This window comes from Cherax quadricarinatus, chromosome 55 (genome assembly GCF_038502225.1).
Source record: "Cherax quadricarinatus isolate ZL_2023a chromosome 55, ASM3850222v1, whole genome shotgun sequence".
In the NCBI taxonomy this organism is placed as follows: domain Eukaryota; kingdom Metazoa; phylum Arthropoda; class Malacostraca; order Decapoda; family Parastacidae; genus Cherax; species Cherax quadricarinatus.
Genome location: NC_091346.1, coordinates 25,666,102 through 25,692,028, shown reverse-complemented (window position 1 = coordinate 25,692,028; position 25,927 = coordinate 25,666,102). Strand labels below are relative to the sequence as shown.

At 41.5% G+C, this 25,927-nt stretch overlaps 1 protein-coding gene and 2 pseudogenes across 2 annotated transcripts in view; all 3 read right to left on the bottom strand.

Annotated features, from left to right (window-relative positions):
- Positions 1–25,927, bottom strand: part of LOC128698956 (uncharacterized) — a 302,463-nt gene that overhangs the window by 94,042 nt on the left and 182,494 nt on the right. The gene's annotated exons all lie outside the window — the stretch shown is intronic.
- LOC138854325 (calponin homology domain-containing protein DDB_G0272472-like) lies at positions 11,459–19,842 on the bottom strand (annotated as a pseudogene).
- The window catches only part of LOC138854324 (trichohyalin-like), a 7,307-nt pseudogene continuing 1,227 nt past the window's right edge, over positions 19,848–25,927 (bottom strand).

Below are 25,927 nucleotides of genomic sequence, written 5' to 3'. Positions count from 1 at the left end.
GCTTAGCAGGTTTTTATAGATCTTTCATTGCCAATTTTTCTTCCACAGCTGCTCCTCTAACTGAGTTGCTTAAGAAAGATGCTCCTTTTGTTTGGACCTTCCATCAAGAAAGAGCATTCCAAACTCTAAAAGAAAAGCTAACATCTGCTCCAATTTTGAAATTCCCAGATTTTTCTAAGCCCTTCTATCTGACAACTGATGCTAGTTCAATTGGCATAGGTGCCGTACTAGCTCAGAAGACTGATGGCAAGTACAACGCAGTTGCATTTGCTAGCCGAGTCCTTACGAAGGCTGAACGTAATTATACAGTAACGGAGCAAGAAGCTTTAGCAATAGTATGGTCTTTAAAGCATTTCCGAGACATCATTTACGAGTACCCTGTTCATGTCTTGACAGACCATGCACCACTGATACCTTTATTCCAGAACAAACAACCTACTGGAAGGTTAGCCAGATGGACCTTTACTATCCAAGAGTTCAATCCCACCTTTGAACATTTACCTGGCAAGTCAAATGTGGTCGCAGATGCTTTATCGTGACATATTAGTGTAGTTACTGCAGATCCTCCATTTACTGTTGAGGATGTCAAAAATGCCCAAAGAACAGATCCGTTGTGGTCTGGTGTGATTCAGTTCCTGCTCCAGGAAGACCTTATTCTTACTGTGAAGCCACCAGCACCCATTAGTGACTTGTAATGAGCCAGGAATTACTGTATCGAACAGCCGAGTTGGGTACTCCAAGTAGAAGAGTTTACCAGTTAGTAATTCCACAGTCACTAGTGAACGTAGCTCTACAACTAGTTCATGATGCACCAGGTGTTGCACACCCTGGTATGGATCGTTCTGTGAAACAAGCCAGAATGAAATGCTTTTGGCCACGTATGGCAACTGACATTTCAGAGTATGTTATGAAATGTAGTGTCTGTATGCAACATAAAGGAAATGTCAATGGTCCTAATCCAATCCAAGTGTACCCAACCACTAGCGAACCGTGGGAAAGAGTTGCCCTTGACTTGTTAACCAATTTTAAATGTTCCCTCCAAGGCAACAAACATCTGTGTGTTATGGTAGACCATTTCACCAGATATTGTGAGTTAGTTCCTATTGCAGATAAGACTGCAGAGACAGTAGCTAAAGTGTTTAAAGAATGCATTATCTGCAGGCATACCACTCCTAAGTCCCTAGTAACAGATAACGGAGGTGAATTCTGTAATGAGATTCTTGAAAATTTGTGCACTTTATACAAGATCTCTAAATCCACCATTGTTCCTCATCATCCTGCCAGCAATGGGTTAGCCGAACGAACCAATAAGAAAGTACTTGATGTCCTGAGAGCCACTATCAACCCCAATAGTGAAACTTGGGATGAAGTCATACCAGATGTTCAATGTGCCATAAATTCTGCTTACAATGCTTCCATAGGTGATACTCCACATTATGCATTGTATGGTGTAGACAAGCATTTACCCTATGAGTTGTTATATTCCACTCCAAAATCCAATTACAACCCTGGTGATTTCGTAGCAACTCGTACCAGCATGGCTCAAAGTGTTTTTAGAAGAATCCGTGAAACACTTCATAAATCAACAGCAGAATTTACTAGAGTAACTAATAGCCGTGCTAAGCCATCAAAAGTAAAAGTAGGTTCAAGAGTAATGCTGACAAATTTCAACAAAACATCCGCAATGCCTAAGCTCGATCAAAAGTTTGTCGGACCTTATCGAGTTGTGGAACATATCTCTAGTAATAAGTATAAAGTTAGAGAAATTAGTACTGGTAAGTACAAAGAATCGCATTTAGATCATATGAAATTAGTATGCGATGTTGATGATATTGCTACCCAGACTAATGTGACAGATGCTGAAAATCCTCTTGACTCTGTACCCTCTACCTCAGATACTCAGTCAGATAATCAACCTGAATGTCGTTACTCCTTGTGTACTCGACAAGTAATGAGAAACCCACAAGTATCTTTTGTAGATACTCGTTCAAATCTCCCTCAGTCAAGGCATGTGTTAGCCATTGCAGAGGAATTCGATCCTCCCAGAGATGATAACCATTCTGCATATGTAAACCTCACCCTCACAGAATTGGGTTTAAATGTACATAGTCTATATAACTAGATGTCCGAGATGAAGTAAATTGTCAACTGTTTGTTATTAACTGATCAGTTTTTCAGAAAAAATTTTTTTTTCGTATTCACGTTCCCTCCGTATTCTGAGAATTTGACAGTAATGATCTAAGTGTGCACCAGATGCCTTTGCTGTTAATTTCACCTTGTATATATAAATATTTATTCTTCCTCAGAATCCGTAGAGTGCATGAATACAGATCGATCGATCAATTCCATCCATATTGTACAATGATTTGTTCTTATAGTTTGTAATGCATTACGTAAAACTCATTTTGTTAACATCCATTATGATACCATCCATTAGTTCTAAGTTATATATGAATTTGTTATTGTATAGAATCAGCCCAGAACCACCTGCCTGTTCAGCCTATAGGATAGTAGTGTATGTCGGGACGACATACGTAACATGACCGAGCTGTCAGCATAGTTGCTGATCCCTGTGTTGTATAGCATATTATAGTATCATCCATGTGTTTATATAGAAGACCCCTTAGGCCGAGTGACTGTGTGACGTCACGGGATGCGCATGTGTACGTTCGTACCTCTGCCTCTTTCTCAGTCGGCGTTTGACACAGGCTAGGACAAGGCAGAGGCTGGGCTCCATCTCCCATCATCACAGTCTGACAATATATTGTTACCATCCAACCAGTGTGTCTACCTTCAACCCTCGATATCTCCATTTAAGAACCCCTATGATAAATGGTGGCAACGGAGTGCCTGTAATTCTGACGATTACAGCGATTTCTGGAGATAAATTTCGACCGAGCCGGCTGCCATCTTGTGAGTAGGCCTGCCGAGCAGGGTACGCTCGACCTACCCCAGCCAGCTACCTCAAGCCAGCTACTCTCCCCAACTTCTACCAGCCACTACATTATTCACTGGTCAGTCTCTTTGTATTAGTGTTTATCTGCTTATTTCCATCACTCCCGAGGGGTTGACCCGAGTTTGCAAAATAAGCCAGCTTCCAGTCTGTGGTGGGGGAGTCAGAACAACAGAGTCCAGTCCAACCTAGCCTACTCCATCCAGTTCTTTTGCCTGCCAAGCCAGCTTCCACCCCTGCTGTGCTCATCGTGAGAAGTTTCAAGCTATTCTGTGTGAAGGGTTAAGATAAGCCAGCTAGCAACTAACCCAAGTGTCTTACCCCAGTACTCAAGCAAGCCACGTGAGTAGTCTTCATCGCTTGTGATTCAAGCTCCAAGCCATTCTGAGTGCTCTTTTTCATCCCTGTGGTGTTGTGGTATTTTGTGGGTGTATTTTAAGCCAACCAGCTTAGAATATCTTCGCGCCAGTGTGGGTGTCCTCAGGCCCGGTGGCCTGGTGGCTAAAGCTCCCGCTTCACACACGGAGGGCCCGGGTTCGATTCCCGGCGGGTGGAAACATTTCGACACGTTTCCTTACACCTGTTGTCCTGTTCACCTAGCAGCAAATAGGTACCTGGGTGTTAGTCGACTGATGTGGGTCGCATCCTGGGGGACAAGATTAAGGACCCCAATGGAAATAAGTTAGACAGTCCTCGATGACGCACTGACTTTCTTGGGTTATCCTGGGTGGCTAACCCTCCGGGGTTAAAAATCCGAACGAAATCTTATCTTATCTTATCTTATCCCATAGGCCCACCCACCCACTCACCACGTGTCTCACCACCCATGGTCTTAGCCCTGCTAAGCCCACCCACTCACCACGTGTCTCACCACCCCCGGTCTTAGCCCTTCTAAGCCCACCCACCCACCCACTCACCATGCAGCCTCAGACGCCTCACCCAGCCATTAACCCACTGACCCAACCTCTACCAGTGTTTTGGTACACTACTAGGGGTTATAGCACCATATTTTAAGGACCACATAGGGGGTCAAGAGCTAGTGTGTGTTTTGCACCATCATTGAAAGCCTCCTGTGTGTGTCTATCATCGATTTAAGCGCAATTCTACGATCAAGTGTGCTGAGGAGCAGTGAGTCAGCAACCAGTCTCCTCTACTCTCCACTACCATCAACCTTTATTCTTCACCAAGTCCTTACAGCGATAATATTTTTCATATAGACATTTGCGAGTGTTGAGACATTTCTTTTGTGTTCCAGTGATTTTCTTAGTGACATTCAGTGACTCTCGATCAGACTCAGTGTTTGTTTGCAATAATCTTTTTATCTCCTTAATTCAGTGTTAATTTTCATGCATTATCTTATGTCTGTTGTGTTGTGTTTCTTTTATACACTTGAAGTAAGTACTTAGTGTTTTTCCTTTGTTGTGTGTGCAACATGTGAGCAGTATAGAACTTGTGTTTACACTTCAGAATCACCTAGTGTTCTCAGTATTCCAGTGAAGTATTTCAGTAATTTTTCACCTCATATTCTGCATCACAACTCAGTGTTGTCTCAGTTATATATAATTTTTTCATCCCAGCATTTGTGTATTCTTTTTTTGTTGTTCTCTGTGTGTTGAACATTTTTTTTGTGTGTTCATATTCTTTCATTTAGCCAGTGTCTAATTTGTCTTATTTCCACAGACAATAGTGCCATTGTTTTGTGCAAGCAAGATAATAATTATCTTATCAAAGTTTTCACACACCAAGTTTCATTGCAAGAAAATTCTAGTATTGTGTTTATGTTGATGTGTTGTGTTCTGCATCACTGTAAGTGTTCAAACTTTTTGTTCTGTGTTTTAGCACCTATTATTTTTTCATGTTTCATTGAACAAATTCACTCTTAGTGCAATTTTTAAGTTCTTCTTTTAGAGTAAATTGTTCTTTTGCTTGTTAAGTGTTGTTTGAGTGCAGTTAAGAGTTAAAGTGTTCAATCAGTTCATTCCTTGACATATTTCTTTTCTTGTGTGTGTAATAATTTTTTTATTATTGCATAATGACTCATTTTGCAATAATTCTTGTGCAAATATTGTGCTGCCATTAAAGTTTTTCTTGCAGAAATTTTATGCAGTGTTGTGCAGTACGTTTTGTTTAGCAATTATTTGCAATATTGCTACAGTTTATTTCAGTGCAGTTTCATATGCTCTGTTCTGTGCATAATATTTTATTCTTTGTGTGCCATTTTATTTTATTTCAGTGAATTATGTCCCAGTTTGTTTTATTTTTGCACAAGCTTTATTGAGTCCATTTTATCATTTTATTGTGTATTTCCCTATTGCATTGAGAGTAAAGACAACTCACTGTGCCAGTCATTCAATTTAAAGTAAAATTGAGCAAATCAGATTTGAGTAAAGTACAAGTTCTCTTGATTTTCAAAGTGTTGTTCATTCAATTGCGTATTTTTCTTGTGCGAGTTTCTTTGCTTACTGTGTGACCTGTCAATTTTTAATTACTTATGCAGAATAGTTAAGCATTTTCTTCCCATTTAAGTTCACTGTGTTGTGTGTTCCTCAGTTATGTTTTCTTTTGTTTCTCTAAATTCTTGTTTTACATTTTGCAAACATGTCTCAAGTTTTCTCAAGCGATGCCTCAGCACACGCTACTAGTACAACCATTAATGCGTCAGCCCAAAATTCGAGTAACTCCTTATCAAACAATAGATACACTCAGACTTCTAGCCTGCATAATTTTAGTCGTGATCCGTATGATGCTATGCCATTGTTCAATGGTAACCCAAACAACCTTGAAGGTTGGTTTACCGCTGTTCGAGCCAGAGCTGATGCTTCAGTTGATGGTCTTCCATCTGAAAGTTGTTTAATCAGTATCGGAAAGGAGAGTCTAGCCCGTTCTCCAGCAGCCTCACATGTATTCAACTTAATTCGTATGAAGGACTTTCAAGATCTAACCAGGTGGCAAGATTATGAACAGTTAATTCGTAACTATCTTGAACCGGTGCGAGAAACCGATCCGTTTGTCATTCTCAAAGAATTAGTTTCCACAGCTCCGAGACCAGAAGAGTCATTAGATGAGTTTGCCCTTCATCTTAATAACCTAATGTCCTCATTCGTTAAAGCAGGTCAAAATTCCAAGTACCTTAAAGATAACGATAAACCAGCCCTTGATGGGTTTGCCAAATTAGCCGCATTTGGAGTTATTAACAACTAATGCCACCGACATCTATGTATGTGTACAATTCAAGTCCGCTAGATGCTACTATGGGACCGCTCGCAGCTCTCATCCATGTACGAAATTTGTGTCCCGAGGGAACCTTCCCTTATCGTAAGTCTATGCCAACCACTTTGTCTACTCCTGTACCTCCTCTAGTTTGTGCTACTACCAAAACTCCCAACCTTAATCACTCGCGTCCATCATCCAAAGCTAGTGTTAAGAGCCATCATTCCCGTAGCACCCGTAGTATGTACAGTACCCACAGTCAAAGAACTTGCTACAATTGTGGTTACCGTGGCCATATTGCTATTAATTGTCATGATAGTCACCCTAAGAAGCATCGTACTGATGAGTACCAGTCAGATCTTCCCTACTATACTTATCATAGAATTCATGGACATGACACATCTGAGTGCAATGCTCTCTACAACCTGCAGTACTCTAGATCTTTCTATGGCCGTTCCAACCGCAGAGCCAGGAGAGGAAACAGACGTCGTGGTTCACAAACTAACCAGAACCAGGCTCATTCTTCCAATTCAGGGGAATCCAAGCGCCCAAGTCTACTCATCCAGTCGTGACAGTAGGTGATAATGAGTACACCATCCCAGTTCAAAATTCCTATGAAGCCTTAGCCAGCCTTGAGAATGACAACCCTGCTGTTGATGCTGCTTCACACGTCTCTGACGTAGAGGAATTTGGAGATGAAGTAGAAAATGCCTTCTCCGATGACAACCCACCTTTCTGTTTGCATATAACTCCTAACGAAACGATTGGTCCTTTAGTACAAGCTTCTGTCCATAATGCGCCCGTTCATGTGTTCATGGACTCTGGTGCGCAAGTTAATATCATCAGGTCTAGCGTGTTTAAAGAGAAGCAGTTATGACGTGTCCTCCTCGTTGAACCAACTACTGTAACCTCCCTTAGTGGAGTAGCTGGTTCCCTTCTGCGAGTCCGAGGTCAGACTTTGCTCACCTTTACTATCCAAGGCAGAGACTTTACTGCTGCTTTTCTTGTTGTCGACCAGATTACTTTCCCTGGTGACCTTTGTTGCGAATAAGAATTTTTTTTATATAACTTCAGAATGTGGCCTGTTACCATTCATTTCTTATGCAACAAGATTTTTGGATCTGAGTTATTTAAGTTTTAGAGTCTAGGGGAAATAATTTCAACTGGGAAACTCCATAGAATAATATTCAAATTTATTAAAGTATTTAAATACAATACTTTATCTTATCTTTGTAGTTAATGTACTTAATACTTTGTACAATAAATTTACCATATACATTTAGTTCAAAATCATGGAAATGTCACATTAATAAGGAAGTTTAATTATTCTTCCTGTAATTTAGTCTTCAATAACATTTACGTCTTTGTCTTAACAAGACTGTAAACTCAAAATACAAGATTTAACAAGACCTTTGAATCTGGCCGTAAAGTATCTCTATGGATTACTGAACTGACCAAGAATATAAATATCAAAAGAGTCTTTCAAAGCAATGAGGAACAAACTGAGTCAGCTCTAGAGTGCAATTCTCAAAACCATTCAACTGTACACTGTAAGAGCCAATATACGATCAGCTGTCAGGGCTAGAGCAGGGAGCAGACTGACTACTTGCCAGTCTGTTGACGTGTCGTCAGGTTGGATCAGCTGACCCACGTCAGCCAGCCGGACATAAACAATTGAACAATTCACCGGATAGTTCCGAGACTTAAACTCTACTCTATATACACAAGAAATCCTACCTAACAATAATAGTAAAATAATAGTGATAATAATAACAAAATAGTGATAATAACAAAATAGTGATAATAGTGATAATACCATGGTATTTTTCATATATATTAACAGATAATAATATAACACCGAAAGTCTCTATTTTAGCTATAAACGGGGACTTTCGCGCTATAATATTAAGTGATGAACATATTCTCTTACAATAGTTAAATAACACAGGATGACCAATTTTGAAGATATAACAACCTTCTACTGGGATTTGCTTCCATGCGAGACTTACGCATTGTGCTCGACCCCTACCGATGGCATGCCCAAATTGACGACTTGATCGTTCCATTTTGGGGTTACCAGCTTGGATCAGAAATCTGCCATACTGCCGCAGAGTATGATGTACGGATTAAGTCCTTACAAGCCAATGCATTCTCCAGTAGCATACCCAAGCGGTCAGGCACTGGTAACTCTGTCACTCCCATCTGTGTTCCACCTACACCTTCAGACTTGCAAGATAGTGTTCCGTTGCCTCAAGTGTCTGGGGACACTCAGACTGCCTTGAGTGCACAGCCTATCCCTGCAATGACTGCTAGTTCGAGTAGTAGTTTCTCCACAGGGGACGCCTTGTCGGAAAACGATTACTTGAAACTAGTAATGCCATCTCTTGTTGATGTCACATGCCGTCTGCAGAAAGACGTCTGTTGCGGCTAGTGCTCTCACTAGAGTGTCTGTTGTTGTTCCTAATGTTCCAGATGGTGATAACGTCCTAGTTGACAGTGATTCCTGCAAGGTCAAGGGTTTATTTGTTGAACCTTCCTTACACGTTGTAAGAGACAGTAAGATCCATTTATTCCTTGCTAACACTTCGGGTCACAGTGTTCGTCTCAGAGCAAATACCAATCTCGTTGACCTAGTTCACTATCCTTACCCTGTTCAAGTACAGGATGACGTGCCACCTGACCAGTGGGTCAGTGCTATTTCAACAGTGGAGACCTCATCCACTCTGCTGGATCAATCCATTCCACCAGTTGAGGAGAAAGACTTAGCTCCCACTGACTTCCCAGACGAAGTCAAGCGTTTGTTGACTTTGTTGAACAAATGTCGTAACGCCATTGCCTTACCAGGTGAGAAGATGGGTATAACAAACTTATTGTCCCATCGTATTCCACCTGAACCTGGTACTAGACCTATCTATATACCTGCGTACAGAATGCCTCATTCCCAAGTTGCTGTCGCAGAGGAATTGATCAATCAGATGCTCGATGATGGAGTTATTGCACATAGCAATTCACCCTGGAATGCGCCCTTGATCCTAGTGCCTAAGAAGGATGGCACTTGACGCCCGTTGATTGACTTTAGGAAGTTAAATGCGAAAACTATTCCAGATCGCTTCCCACTTCCTGTACTAGGTGATCTTTTAAGCAATATCGGAGATAACAAAGTCTTCTCGACCCTGGACTTGTTACAAAGGTTTTGGCAAGTCCCTCTTCACGAGGACAGCCAAGAGTTAACTGCATTCTCCACTCCCACAGGTCATTATCACTTCCTTCGAATGGCTTTTGGATTACGATCTTCTCCTATCACGTTCTCTAGACTCATGACCAATATCTTTAGAGGTCTTATAGGTAAAGCACTTATGGTGTACTTAGACAACGTAATCATCATGTCCGAAGATGTGGATACACACCTGAAAAGACTTGATATAGTACTTGGCAAGCTTGAAGAAGCCAATTTAAAGATCAAACTGTCCAAATGTCAATTTTTCAGATCAGAAATTAAGTTTCTTGGTCACGTAGTCACTCCTAGAGGGGTTACGACTGATCAAAGTAACTGCAGTACTAAATTTTCCAACTCCCAAAACTGCTGATGCCGTAAGATCCTTTGTGGGCTTAGCAGGTTTTTATAGATCTTTCATTGCCAATTTTTCTTCCACAGCTGCTCCTCTAACTGAGTTGCTTAAGAAAGATGCTCCTTTTGTTTGGACCTTCCATCAAGAAAGAGCATTCCAAACTCTAAAAGAAAAGCTAACATCTGCTCCAATTTTGAAATTCCCAGATTTTTCTAAGCCCTTCTATCTGACAACTGATGCTAGTTCAATTGGCATAGGTGCCGTACTAGCTCAGAAGACTGATGGCAAGTACAACGCAGTTGCATTTGCTAGCCGAGTCCTTACGAAGGCTGAACGTAATTATACAGTAACGGAGCAAGAAGCTTTAGCAATAGTATGGTCTTTAAAGCATTTCCGAGACATCATTTACGAGTACCCTGTTCATGTCTTGACAGACCATGCACCACTGATACCTTTATTCCAGAACAAACAACCTACTGGAAGGTTAGCCAGATGGACCTTTACTATCCAAGAGTTCAATCCCACCTTTGAACATTTACCTGGCAAGTCAAATGTGGTCGCAGATGCTTTATCGTGACATATTAGTGTAGTTACTGCAGATCCTCCATTTACTGTTGAGGATGTCAAAAATGCCCAAAGAACAGATCCGTTGTGGTCTGGTGTGATTCAGTTCCTGCTCCAGGAAGACCTTATTCTTACTGTGAAGCCACCAGCACCCATTAGTGACTTGTAATGAGCCAGGAATTACTGTATCGAACAGCCGAGTTGGGTACTCCAAGTAGAAGAGTTTACCAGTTAGTAATTCCACAGTCACTAGTGAACGTAGCTCTACAACTAGTTCATGATGCACCAGGTGTTGCACACCCTGGTATGGATCGTTCTGTGAAACAAGCCAGAATGAAATGCTTTTGGCCACGTATGGCAACTGACATTTCAGAGTATGTTATGAAATGTAGTGTCTGTATGCAACATAAAGGAAATGTCAATGGTCCTAATCCAATCCAAGTGTACCCAACCACTAGCGAACCGTGGGAAAGAGTTGCCCTTGACTTGTTAACCAATTTTAAATGTTCCCTCCAAGGCAACAAACATCTGTGTGTTATGGTAGACCATTTCACCAGATATTGTGAGTTAGTTCCTATTGCAGATAAGACTGCAGAGACAGTAGCTAAAGTGTTTAAAGAATGCATTATCTGCAGGCATACCACTCCTAAGTCCCTAGTAACAGATAACGGAGGTGAATTCTGTAATGAGATTCTTGAAAATTTGTGCACTTTATACAAGATCTCTAAATCCACCATTGTTCCTCATCATCCTGCCAGCAATGGGTTAGCCGAACGAACCAATAAGAAAGTACTTGATGTCCTGAGAGCCACTATCAACCCCAATAGTGAAACTTGGGATGAAGTCATACCAGATGTTCAATGTGCCATAAATTCTGCTTACAATGCTTCCATAGGTGATACTCCACATTATGCATTGTATGGTGTAGACAAGCATTTACCCTATGAGTTGTTATATTCCACTCCGAAATCCAATTACAACCCTGGTGATTTCGTAGCAACTCGTACCAGCATGGCTCAAAGTGTTTTTAGAAGAATCCGTGAAACACTTCATAAATCAACAGCAGAATTTACTAGAGTAACTAATAGCCGTGCTAAGCCATCAAAAGTAAAAGTAGGTTCAAGAGTAATGCTGACAAATTTCAACAAAACATCCGCAATGCCTAAGCTCGATCAAAAGTTTGTCGGACCTTATCGAGTTGTGGAACATATCTCTAGTAATAAGTATAAAGTTAGAGAAATTAGTACTGGTAAGTACAAAGAATCGCATTTAGATCATATGAAATTAGTATGCGATGTTGATGATATTGCTACCCAGACTAATGTGACAGATGCTGAAAATCCTCTTGACTCTGTACCCTCTACCTCAGATACTCAGTCAGATAATCAACCTGAATGTCGTTACTCCTTGTGTACTCGACAAGTAATGAGAAACCCACAAGTATCTTTTGTAGATACTCGTTCAAATCTCCCTCAGTCAAGGCATGTGTTAGCCATTGCAGAGGAATTCGATCCTCCCAGAGATGATAACCATTCTGCATATGTAAACCTCACCCTCACAGAATTGGGTTTAAATGTACATAGTCTATATAACTAGATGTCCGAGATGAAGTAAATTGTCAACTGTTTGTTATTAACTGATCAGTTTTTCAGAAAAAATTTTTTTTTCGTATTCACGTTCCCTCCGTATTCTGAGAATTTGACAGTAATGATCTAAGTGTGCACCAGATGCCTTTGCTGTTAATTTCACCTTGTATATATAAATATTTATTCTTCCTCAGAATCCGTAGAGTGCATGAATACAGATCGATCGATCAATTCCATCCATATTGTACAATGATTTGTTCTTATAGTTTGTAATGCATTACGTAAAACTCATTTTGTTAACATCCATTATGATACCATCCATTAGTTCTAAGTTATATATGAATTTGTTATTGTATAGAATCAGCCCAGAACCACCTGCCTGTTCAGCCTATAGGATAGTAGTGTATGTCGGGACGACATACGTAACATGACCGAGCTGTCAGCATAGTTGCTGATCCCTGTGTTGTATAGCATATTATAGTATCATCCATGTGTTTATATAGAAGACCCCTTAGGCCGAGTGACTGTGTGACGTCACGGGATGCGCATGTGTACGTTCGTACCTCTGCCTCTTTCTCAGTCGGCGTTTGACACAGGCTAGGACAAGGCAGAGGCTGGGCTCCATCTCCCATCATCACAGTCTGACAATATATTGTTACCATCCAACCAGTGTGTCTACCTTCAACCCTCGATATCTCCATTTAAGAACCCCTATGATAAACATGACAGGTAGAGTGTGGTGTTAACATGACAGGTAGAGTGTGGTGTTAATATTACAGGTTGAGTGCAGTGTTAAAATGACAGGAAGAGTACGGTGTTAACATGACAGGTAGAGTGCGGTGTTAACATGACAGGTAGAGCGCGGTGTTAACATTACAGGTTGAGTGCGGTGTTACATTACAGGTTGAGTGCGGTGTTACCATGACAGGTAGAGTGCAGTGTTAACATTACAGGTTAAGTGCGGTGTTAACATGACAGGTAGAGTGCGGTGTTAACATGACAGGAAGAGTGCGGTGCTAACATGACAGGTAGAGTGTGGTGTTAACATGACAGGTGGAGTGCAGTGTTAACATGACAGGTGGAGTGCGGTGTTAACATGACAGGTGGAGTGCAGTGTTAACATGACAGGTAGAGTGTGGTGTTAACATGATAGGTAGAGTTCGGTGTTAACATGACAGGTAGAGTGCGGTGCTAACATGACAGGTAGAGTTCGGTGTTAACATGACAGGTAGAGTGTGGTGTTAACATTACAGGTTGAGTGCAGTGCTAACATGATAGGTAGAGTGCGGTGTTAACATGACAGGTAGAGTGCGGTGTTAACATGACAGGTAGAGTGCGGTGTTAACATGACAGGTAGAGTTCGGTGTTAACATGACAGGTAGAGTGCGGTGTTAACATGACAGGTAGAGTGCGGTGTTAACATGATAGGTAGAGTGCGGTGTTAACATGACAGGTAGAGTGCGATGTTAACATGATAGGAAGAGTGCGGTGTTAACATAGCAGGTAGAGTGCGGTGTTAACATGACAGGTAGAGTGTGGTGTTTACATGACAGGTAGAGTGCGGTGTTAACATGACAGGTAGAGTTACTGATACTTAAATGTTAAAAGATAATGTGTAGAGTTAAGCCTTTGTTAAGTGTGTGTGTGTGTGTGTGTGTGTGTGTGTGTGTGTGTGTGTGTGTGTGTGTGTGTGTGTGTGTGCGTGTGTGTGTGTGTGTGTGTGTGTGCAGGGGTAGAGTCACATCTCCTGGCCCTGCCTCTTACCACCTGATGGGTATACTCCCTTTCAGCTTCATGGGCTGTCTTACACCTGCTTCTGAAACTGTGCATAGAGTCTGCCTTCACTACTTTCTCGAAGTCACTGCATTTCCTTACCCACCTGAAACTGAGGAAACAATTCCCGACATCCCAGTGATTCATCTGTCTCTTTAACTTCCAACTGTGACCTTTAGTATCTTTTTCTCGCCTTTCAAACAGTATATCTTTTTCCACTCTATCAAGTTACCTTTACATTTAACAAGTTACCTTTAGATTTAACAAGTTACCTTTAGATTTAACAACCTACCTTTAGATTTAACAATCTACCTTTAAATTTAACAACCTACCTTTAGATTTAACAAGCTACCTTTAGATTTAACAAGCTACCTTTAGATTTAACAAGCTACCTTTAGATTTAACAACCTACCTTTAGATTTAACAAGCGAGCATTTCGATACAGATGATGAAGGGTTAAGGGGACTTGAGCTAGAGTTAGCCACAAAAACGCTGGTGTGGTATACACCTGTAAAAACGTGCATTAGTTGTCACTTTGGTGGCCCATGCTAACCTCCCTGTAGTGTATATAAGTATACCTAGTTGGATATTTAACAGTTTAGGACCCACCGCCATGGGTTCTAACTCCACCCGATCCCTGATTTATTCGCTAGAGATTATTGAGTTGATGCGAGCCTCTGGCAATATGCTCCCATTCTGACATCTCTTGGAAAATCATTCTTTGTCTCCTTCTAGTAAGGATATTCTTTGTCTCCTTCTAGTAAGGATATTCTTTGCCTCCTTCCAGTAAAAATATTCTTTGCCTCCTTCCAGTAAAAATATTCTTTGTCTCCTTCCAATAAGGATATTATTTGTCTTCTTTCAGTAAGGATATTCTTTGTCTCCTTCCAGTAAAGGTATTCTTTGTCTCCTTCCAGTAAGGATATTCTTTGTCTCCTTCCAGTAAAGGTATTCTTTGTCTCCTTCCAGTAAGGATATTCTTTGTCTCCTTCCAGTAAAGGTATTCTTTGTCTCCTTCCAGTAAGGATATTCTTTGTCTCCTTCCAGTAAGGATATTCTTTGTCTCCTTCCAGTAAAGGCATTCTTTGTCTCCTTCCAGTAAGGATATTCTTTGTCTCCTTCCAGTAAGGATATTCTTTGTCTTCTTCCAGTAAGGATATTCTTTGTCTCCTTCTAGTAAGGATATTATTTGTCTCCTTCCAGTAAGGATATTCTTTGTCTCCTTCCAGTAAAGATATTCTTTGTCTCCTTCCAGTAAAGGTATTCTTTGTCTCCTTCCAGTAAGGATATTCTTTGTCTCCTTCCAGTAAGGATATTCCTTGTCTCCTTCCAGTAAGGATATTCTTTGTCTCCTTCCAGTAAAGATATTCTTTGTCTCCTTCCAGTAAGGATATTCTTTGTTTCCTTCCAGTAAAGGTATTCTTTGTCTCCTTCCAGTAAGGATATTCTTTGTTTCCTTCCAGTAAAGGTATTCTTTGTCTCCTTCCAGTAAGGATATTCTTTGTCTCCTTCCAGTAAAGATATTCTTTGTCTCCTTCCAGTAAGGATATTCTTTGTTTCCTTCCAGTAAAGGTATTCTTTGTCTCCTTCCAGTAAGGATATTCTTTGTTTCCTTCCAGTAAAGGTATTCTTTGTCTCCTTCCAGTAAGGATATTCTTTGTCTCCTTCCAATAAAAGTATTCTTTGTCTCCTTCCAGTAAGGATATGTTTTGTCTCCTTCCAATAAAGGTATTCTTTGTCTCCTTCCAGTAAGGATATTCTTTGTCTCCTTCCAGTAAGGATATTCTTTGTCTCCTTCCAGTAAGGATATTTTTTTGTCTCCTTCCAGTAAAGGTATTCTTTGTCTCCTTCCAGTAAGGATATTCTTTGTCTCCTTCCAGTAAAGGTATTCTTTGTCTCCTTCCAGTAAGGATATTCTTTGTCTCCTTCCAGTAAAGGTATTCTTTGTCTCCTTCCAGTAAGGATATTCTTTGTCTCCTTCCAGTAAAGGTATTCTTTGTCTCCTTCCAGTAAGGAAATACTTTGTCTCCTTCCAGTAAAGGTATTCTTTGTCTTCTTCCAGTAAGGATATTCTTCGTCTCCTTCCAGTAAAGGTATTCTTTCTCTCCTTCCAGTAAGGGTATTTTTTGTCTCCTAGTAAAAATATTCTCTGCCTCCTTCAAGTAAAGGCATTCTTTGTCTCCTTCCAGTAAGAGTATTCTTTGTCTCCTTCCAGTAAGGATATTCTTTGTCTCCCTCCAGTAAAGGTATACTTTGTCTCCTTCCAGTAAAGGTATTCTCTGTCTCATTCCAGTAAGGGGATTCTTTGTTTTCTTCCAGTTAGGGTATTCTTTGAGTCATTGTAACATTATTATTCTTGCCTCATCACGTTTTGCTCGCTCTCGCTTGCGAAGTACAGTGTCAGTTGCCTTCTTGTAGTCCATGACTATGCAGACCATCCATCTCTTTCTGGCTTAGTTTCTGTCTGTTATTGAGTTCCAGCAAGAAGAACAAAAAATCACAATACCGTAACTGGAACAATACACAAATAACCCGCACATGGGAGAAACTTGTGACGACGTTTCCGTCCGACTTGGTCAATTAACTAGTCACAAAGAAGCGCTTCTGTGTGATTAATTAATGACCCAGGTCGGACCGAAACGTCGTCGTAAGTTTCAGTGTCCATTAGATTTTTGAGTTAAAATTTGCCATTTCTAAATTAGTGCTGGTTATTACCTATCAAAGAGCTTCTCTTCCTGGGGTCGACCACTCTCCTGATGATCTTCCTGGGGTCGACCACTCTCCTGATGATCTTCCTGGGGTCGACCACTCTCCTGATGATCTTCCTGGGGACGACCACTCTCCTGATGATCTTCCTGGGGTCGACCACTCTCCTGATGATCTTCCTGGGGACGACCACTCTCCTGATGATCTTCCTGGGGTCGACCACTCTCCTGATGATCTTCCTGGGGTCGACCACTCTCCTGATGATCTTCCTGGGGACGACCACTCTCCTGATGATCTTCCTGGGGTCGACCACTCTCCTGATGATCTTCCTGGGGACGACCACTCTCCTGATGATCTTCCTGGGGTCGACCACTCTCCTGATGATCTTCCTGGGGTCGACCACTCTCCTGATGATCTTCCTGGGGACGACCACTCTCCTGATGATCTTCCTGGGGTCGACCACTCTCCTGATGATCTTCCTGGGGTCGACCACTCTCCTGATGATCTTCCTGGGGACGACCACTCTCCTGATGATCTTCCTGGGGACGACCACTCTCCTGATGATCTTCCTGGGGACGACCACTCTCCTGATGATCTTCCTGGGGACGACCACTCTCCTGATGATCTTCCTGGGGACGACCACTCTCCTGATGATCTTCCTGGGGTCGACTACTCTCCTGATGATCTTCCTGGGGACGACCACTCTCCTGATGATCTTCCTGGGGTCGACCACTCTCCTGATGATCTTCCTGGGGTCGACCACTCTCCTGATGATCTTCCTGGGGACGACCACTCTCCTGATGATCTTCCTGGGGACGACCACTCTCCTGATGATCTTCCTGGGGACGACCACTCTCCTGATGATCTTCCTGGGGACGACCACTCTCCTGATGATCTTCCTGGGGACGACCACTCTCCTGATGATCTTCCTGGGGTCGACCACTCTCCTGATGATCTTCCTGGGGACGACCACTCTCCTGATGATCTTCCTGGGGTCGACCACTCTCCTGATGATCTTCCTGGGGTCGACCACTCTCCTGATGATCTTCCTGGGGACGACCACTCTCCTGATGATCTTCCTGGGGACGACCACTCTCCTGATGATCTTCCTGGGGACGACCACTCTCCTGATGATCTTCCTGGGGACGACCACTCTCCTGATGATCTTCCTGGGGACGACCACTCTCCTGATGATCTTCCTGGGGTCGACCACTCTCCTGATGATCTTCCTGGGGACGACCACTCTCCTGATGATCTTCCTGGGGTCGACCACTCTCCTGATGATCTTCCTGGGGTCGACCACTCTCCTGATGATCTTCCTGGGGACGACCACTCTCCTGATGATCTTCCTGGGGACGACCACTCTCCTGATGATCTTCCTGGGGACGACCACTCTCCTGATGATCTTCCTGGGGACGACCACTCTCCTGATGATCTTCCTGGGGACGACCACTCTCCTGATGATCTTCCTGGGGACGACCACTCTCCTGATGATCTTCCTGGGGTCGACCACTCTCCTGATGATCTTCCTGGGGACGACCACTCTCCTGATGATCTCTAGTACCTTACACAGTATCCATGACTGTGACACCAGGCTTCAATTTATCTCTTCCTGTCTATCTCCTTTCTTAAACATTGTCTCCTCCCAATAAGGATATCATTTGTCTTCTTCCAGTAAGGATACTCTTTGTCTCCTTCCAGTAAAGGTATTCTTTGTCTCCTTCCAGTAAGGATATTCTTTGTCTCCTTCCAGAGTTCTTCCAGAACTCTGGCAAACGTCTACTGTCCACGGATTTGTAGATTTTAGCCAGTGGTTCAGTGGTCCTGCTCCCTCAGGCAGAATCCACAGTGGCACCTTGTCAGGTCTCATTAGCTTTGATATGTGTAGCCCACCCAACAGTTTTATTTATTTTACACTTTTTTTCCTGTGTATGTCTGTAGTAGTTGTGTGTTTGTGTGTGTTTGTGTGTGTGTGTGTGTGTGTGTGTGTGTGTGTGTGTGTGTGTGTGTGTGTGTGTGTGTGTGTGTGTGTGTGTGTGTGTGTGTGTGTACGTGTGTGTGTTCTAACTGGATCAATAAAGATTAATGGATCTCTCTCTGTTAACCACTGTTAACTCCCAGTCTCACCTCTCCCTCAACTCCAAAATTCTTGGTGAAAGAGAGAGAGAGAGAGAGAGAGAGAGAGAGAGAGAGAGAGAGAGAGAGAGAGAGCATTGTTGAATGTCACTCTGGGATAAGGTTGTTTGGGAGACAGTTTGCAAGGTTATAACCACATTGAAGACGAATGTTAAACAAGGTCACAGCCTCACACACGAAGGTCCTCCTTCAAGGTCGCTCTCACAGGACATTCTTCAGGGTCGCTCTCCCAGGGCATCCTTCACGGCCACTCTACAAGGTCACTCCTCACTGTCACCCTTCAAGGTCACTCTCCTAGGGTACCTAAACAATGTCCTGGAGTGCTAAGGTTTGTCCTAGCAAGGACCACTTTACCGAATTAGCACTTCTACCTATCACCTAGGCTTCCTGAGTGTATCCTAGCATCCCAGCTACATCCTAACTGAGACACATGTGCAACATCTGGGTATCTTTGTTGTAGACGTTTCGTTATCCAGTGGCTTTATTAGTACAGATGCTAGGACATAATTTGAAGACAGTAGAACTATATACAAAAGATGATCATTATTATAATCAAAAAGTAGCGCTAAGCCACAAGGGCTATACTTAAACAAAAGATGAGATAATCAGTATCTCAGTCTTGGAGTTGGTGTGAAGAGCACCGTAGTTGTGAAGATTCTGGAGCACAAGCATGGAGGCTGGCGCTTATATACTGACGCTTCCTTCTAACACTAACGTGTGCTAACACCCTTTGTTCTAACGCCCTTTGTTCTAACGCCCTTTGTTCTAACGCCTTTTGTTCTAACGCCATTTGTTCTAACGTCATTTGTTCTAACGCCCTTTGTTCTAACGCCTTTTATTCTAACGCCCTTTGTTCTAACGCCATTTGTTCAAATGCCCTTTGTTCTAACGCCCTTTGTTCTAACGCCTTTTGTTCTAACGCCCTTTGTTATAACACCCTTTGTTCTAGCACCCTTTGTTCTAACGCCCTTTGTTCGAACACCCTTTGTTCTAACACCCTTTGTTCTAACACTCTTTGTTCTAACACCCTTTGTTCTAACGCCCTTTGTTCTAACGCCCTTTGTTATAACACACTTTGTTCTAATGCCCTTTGTTCCAACACCCTTTGTTCTAACGGCCTTTGTTCTAACGTCCTTTGTTCTAACGCCCTTTGTTCTAACGCCCTTTGTTCTAACACCCTTTGTTCTAACGCCTTTTATTCTAATGCCCTTTGTTCTAACACCCTTTGTTCTAACGCCCTTTGTTCTAACACCCTTTATTCTAACACCCTTTCTTCTAACACCCTTTGTTCTAACGCCTTTTATTCTAACGCCCTTTGTTCTAACGCCTTTTGTTCTAACGCCCTTTGTTCTAACGCCCTTTTTCTAACGCCCTTTGTTCTAACACCTTTTGTTCTAACGCCCTTTGTTCTAACATCTTTTGTTCTAACACCCTTTGTTCTGACGCCCTTTGCTCTAACGCCCTTAGTTCTAACGCCCTTTGTTCTAACGCCTTTTATTCTAATGCCCTTTGTTCTAACATCCTTTGTTCTAACGCCCTTTGTTCTAACGCCCTTTGTTCTAACGCCTTTTATTCTAATGCCCTTTGTTCTAACACCCTTTGTTCTAATGTCCTTTGTTCTAACACCCTTTGTTCTAACACCCTTTGTTCTAACGCCCTTTGTTCTAACACCCTTTGTTCTAACACCCTTTGTTCTAACACCCTTTGTTCTAACGCCCTTTGTTCTAACGCCCTTTGTTCTAACGCCCTTTGTTCTAACACTCTTTGTTCTAACACCCTTTGTTCTAACACCCTTTGTTCTAACACCCTTTGTTCTAACGCCCTTTGTTCTAACGCCCTTTGTTCTAACGCCCTTTGTTCTAACACTCTTTGTTCTAACACCCTTTGTTCTAACACCCTTTGTTTTAACACCCTTTGTTCTAACACCCTTTGTTCTAACGCCCTTTGTTCTAACACCCTTTGTTCTAACACCCTTTGTTCTAACACCCTTTGTTCTAACGCCCTTTGTTCTAACGCCCTTTGTTCTAACACTCTTTGTTCTAACACCCTTTGTTCTAACACCCTTTGTTCTAACGCCCTTTGTTCTAACGCCCTTTGTTCTAACGCCCTTTGTTCTAACGCCCTTTGTTCTAACACTCTTTGTTCTAACACCCTTTGCTCTAACACCCTTTGTTCTAACACCCTTTGTTCTAACGCCCTTTGTTCTAACGCCCTTTGTTCTAACGCCCTTTGTTCTAACGCCCTTTGTTCTAACACTCTTTGTTCTAACACCCTTTGTTCTAACACCCTTTGTTCTAACGCCCTTTGTTCTAACGCCCTTTGTTCTAACGCCCTTTGTTCTAACGCCCTTTGTTCTAACACCCTTTGTTCTAACACCCTTTGTTCTAACACCCTTTGTTCTAACGCCCTTTGTTCTAACACTCTTTGTTCTAACGCCCTTTGTTCTAACACCCTTTGTTCTAACACCCTTTGTTCTAACGCCCTTTGTTCTAACACTCTTTGTTCTAACACCCTTCGTTCTAACACCCTTTGTTCTAACGCCCTTTGTTCTAACGCCCTTTGTTCTAACGCCCTTTGTTCTAACGCCTTTTGTTCTAACACTCTTTGTTCTAACATCCTTTGTTCTAACACCCTTTGTTCTAACAGCCTTTGTTCTAACGCCCTTTGTTCTAACGCCCTTTGTTCTAACACTCTTTGTTCTAACACCCTTTGTTCTAACACCCTTTGTTCTAACACCCTTTGTTCTAACGCCCTTTGTTCTAACGCCCTTTGTTCTAACGCCCTTTGTTCTAACGCCCTTTGTTCTAACACTTTGTTCTAACACCCTTTGTTCTAACACCCTTTGTTCTAACACCCTTTGTTCAAACGCCCTCTGTTCTAACGCCCTTTGTTCTAACGCCCTTTGTTCTAACGCCCTTTGTTCTAACGCTCTTTGTTCTAACACTCTTTGTTCTAACACCCTTTGTTCTAACACCCTTTGTTCTAACACCCTTTGTTCTAACACCCTTTGTTCTAACACCCTTTGTTCTAACGCCCTTTGTTCTAACGCCCTTTGTTCTAACACCCTTTGTTCTAACACCCTTTGTTCTAACACCCTTTGTTCTAACACCCTTTGTTCTAACGCCCTTTGTTCTAACGCCCTTTGTTCTAACACCCTTTGTTCTAACAGCCTTTGTTCTAACACCCTTTGTTCTAACGCCCTTTGTTCTAACACCCTTTGTTCTAACGCCCTTTGTTCTAACACCCTTTGTTCTAACAGCCTTTGTTCTAACACCCTTTGTTCTAACGCCCTTTGTTCTAACGCCCTTTGTTCTAACACCCTTTGTTCTAACAGCCTTTGTTCTAACACCCTTTGTTCTAACGCCCTTTGTTCTAACACCCTTTGTTCTAACAGCCTTTGTTCTAACACCCTTTGTTCTAACGCCCTTTGTTCTAACACCCTTTGTTCTAACACCCTTTGTTCTAACACCCTTTGTTCTAACGCCCTTTGTTCTAACGCCCTTTGTTCTAACGCCCTTTGTTCTAACGCCCTTTGTTCTAACACCCTTTGTTCTAACAGCCTTTGTTCTAACACCCTTTGTTCTAACGCCCTTTGTTCTAACAGCCTTTGTTCTAACAGCCTTTGTTCTAACACCCTTTGTTCTAACACCCTTTGTTCTAATGCTCTTTGGTCTGATGCTTTTCTTTGTTCTAACAATCGTTGATTATCAAACGCTTCTAAATTGTGATTTGTTCTAACAATGTTTTTCTAATTCCTGTGTTTTAACACAGTGTTGTTGTGACTCTGGTTTGTTCTAACACACTCCACCATTATTCTTACACACTCTACCACTTGTCTAACAAGCTCTATCTTGTTCTAACACACTCTATCTTGCTCTAACATACTCTATCTTGTTTTAACATACTCTAACATTGTTCTAACACATCTACCATTGTTCTAATACACTCTAACATTGTTCTAACACGCTATATCTTGTTCTAACACACTCTATCATTGTTCTAACACACTCTACCATTATTCTAACACACTTTACCTTATTCTAACAAAATTTACCATTGTTTTAACAGACTCTACCATCGTTCTAACATACTCTTCCTTGTTCTAACACAATTTACCGTTGTTCTAACACACTCTACAATTGTTCTAACACAATTTACCGTTATTATAACACACGCTATCATTGTTCTAACACAATTTACCGTTGTCCCAACACACTACCATTGTTCTAACTCTCCCATTGTTCTAACACAATTTACCGTTGTTATAACACACTCTACCGTTGTTCTAACACTCTACCATTGTTCTAACACACTCTACCATTGTTCTAACACACTCTACCATTGATAAATTAGACACATGTGCAACTCTTGGGTATCTTTATGAGGAAACGTTTCGCCACACAGTGGCTTCATCAGTCCATACGTAGGAGAAACTTGAAGAACAGGAGGAGAATGAGGTAATCAGTCCCTCAACCTTGAGTCGATGTGTTCAGTCCATCAATCGACTCAAGGTTGAGGGACTGATTACCTCATTCTCCTCCTGTTCTTCAAGTTTCTCCTACGTATGGACTGATGAAGCCACTGTGTGGCGAAACGTTTCCTCAATAAAGATACCCAAGAGTTGCACATGTGTCTAATTTATCAACATGTCGGTTCTCTGAACCATCCATCTACAAACACTCTACCATTGTTCTGACACACTCTACCATTGTTCTAACACACTCTACCATTGTTGTAACACACTCTACCATTGTTGTAACACTCTACCATTGTTCTAACACACTCTACCATTGTTCTAACACACTCTACCATTGTTCTAACACACTCTACCATTGTTGTAACACACTCTACCATTGTTCTAACACACTCTGCCATTGTTCTAACACACTCTACCATTGTTCTAACACACTCTACCATTGTTCTAACACACTCTACCATTGTTCTAACACACTCTACCATTGTTCTAACACACTCTACCATTGTTCTAACACACTCTACCATTGTTCTAACACACTCTACCATTGTTCTAACACACTCTACCATTGTTCTAACACACTCTACCATTGTTCTAACACACTCTATCATTGTTCTAACACACTCTACCATTGTTCTAACACACTCTACCATTGTTCTAACACACTCTACCATTGTTGTAACACTACCATTGTTCTAACACACTCTACCATTGTTCTAACACACTCTACCATTGTTCTAACACACTCTACCATTGTTGTAACACAATTTACCGATGTTCTAACACACCTTAATATTGTTCTAACACACTCTACCATTGTTCTAACACTACCATTGTTCTAACACACTCTACCATTGTTCTAACACAATTTACCATTGTTCTAACACTACCATTGTTCTAACACTCTCTACCATTGTTCCAACACACTCTACCATTGCTCTAACACAATTTACCATTGTTCTAACACACTCTACCTCGTTCTAACATATTCTACCACTGCTCTAACACACTCTACCTTGTTCTAACACTCTACATTGTTCTAATACACTCTGCCATTGTTCTGACACACTCTACCATTGCTTTAATATACTCTACTATTGTTCTAACACACTCTGCCATTGTTCTAACACAATTTACCGTTATTCAAACACTACCTTGTTCTAACACTCTATCGTTGTTCTAACACACTCTACCTTGTTCTAACACACTCTACCGCTGTTCTAACAGACTCTACCTTGTTCTAACACACTCTACCTTGTTCTAACACACTCTACCGTTGTTCTAACAGACTCTACCTTGTTCTAACACACTCTACCTTGTTCTAACACACTCTACCTTCTTCTAAGACTATTTTTCTAACACACTTTTAATTTCATTAGTTTATCGCCTATGATGCCTGTGATGCCTGTGACGGGCTCTTGATCCAACGAATGGGAGCTACCCTTATTTTCCTTGGATCATACGTGATTGCCTCTCCTTCCGCAGGCGCTATAATAATAATAATAATTATTATTATTATTATTATTATTATAATAATAATAATGATATTAATATAATAATAATAAGAAGAAGACGAATAAGAATAAAAATAATAACAATAATAATAATAATAATAATAATAATAATAATAATAATAATAATAATAATAATAATAATATGATCTTATATATTCATTTCGATTAGTATATCACAGTTTCCGGTCTTTGATACACAGATAAACAGAGAGACACAGACAGACAAGCAGAAAGATAGACAGAGACAGACAGAAAGACAGTCAGATGGAGACAGATAGAGACAGACAGACGGAGACAGACGTAGACAGAAACACAGACAGGTCTACACACCTCCCACACTCACTATGTGTCACAAACTTACATTACGAAGACTGTGCCTGTTCATCCTCCCTCCAGGAGACAATTTCCTAACTGAATTGTTCCATATTCCGGCAGGAACCTCCAGGCCAAAATTTATCACGACTATAATACAAGCTATAAGTTCACCCCGCCCTCCACACTCCCCATAATGTTTCTTTCATACAGTGCAGCGCATACAAGTGCTGGAGGGCCCCGCTTATACGGCAGGTTAGGTTCCCCGCTACTGCTGTAAGGTGAAACACGCCCTTTTTTTCACTTTCAAATGCATATAACAATTAAGCTAGGCCTAAAAAAATGCGTGTGCAGTACACATATTACTTACCTTACAATATTTTCGTCCTTAGTATATAGTGAGTGAATATATTGATTGTAGGATGTGTGAATAAATGAAGAATGGGTATAATTATAATTGAAAAATGCTGTATTAGCGAAATGCCTTAAAGCAAAGCGCTGTAAAGCGAGACCCTCCTGTATGCATTGTAATAAGGTTGGTAAAATTCGCTACAATATGTTCGGTAAAAGGGCACAAGTGTAATTAATGTGACTTTTATTGTGGCAACGTTTCGCTCTCCAGGAAATGGAGACCGAAACGTTGCCACAATAAAATGTTACATTAGTTACACTTGTGTCGTTTTACTTAACATATACACACATTGCGTGGATACACCGTGTGGATACATCGTGTGGATACAACGTACTGTGTATATATCTCAAGTGTTTTTACGCAGTGGTGGTGTACAAGTGACATTCAGCACACAGAAAACCCGCACACACCAGACTGAAACTTTTGACGACGTTTCGGTCACACCTGCAACATTAACTAGTCACACAGTTACTGTGTTGTAGGTACAACTAGGACCGAAACATCGTCATAAGTTTCATTATCCCACATGTGGGTTAGTTTCTGTATTGTTCCAGTAACGGTATTGTGTCTTCATTTTCCAGGTGACAGGTAGTCTTAATGACCCTCGTGTACTTGACAGGCGACGCTTAAACCACCATTAACCGTCCAATTAACCACAAAGAGAACGGCCCATATACACTGCTATTTTTACCTGAGTCTTCAATCATTAGAAAGTGTG